This window comes from Penaeus monodon, chromosome 34, assembly GCF_015228065.2.
Source record: "Penaeus monodon isolate SGIC_2016 chromosome 34, NSTDA_Pmon_1, whole genome shotgun sequence".
Taxonomy (NCBI): Eukaryota; Metazoa; Arthropoda; class Malacostraca; order Decapoda; family Penaeidae; genus Penaeus; species Penaeus monodon.
Window position 1 is genome coordinate 22,114,893 of NC_051419.1, and position 226 is coordinate 22,115,118.

The following is a 226-nucleotide window of genomic DNA, read 5'->3' on the forward strand; positions in this document are numbered from 1 at the left end:
GGAATAAAGGCAGATTTATTCCTATACCACAGCAGAGTATGCAAGTTCAAGGATGACCTTGAAGTATTTAGAGAAATAATATTTAGAGAAATGGTAGCGAAAGGAAATTAAAAGAAAAAAAAATCGATAACGAAAAATAGTATAGATGTTATAGGAAGTTTAAAGCGTAGGAAGAGATGTTATTCTTCATTGTATATTGAAGCGCAGTAGTAAAGACAGCAGGTAA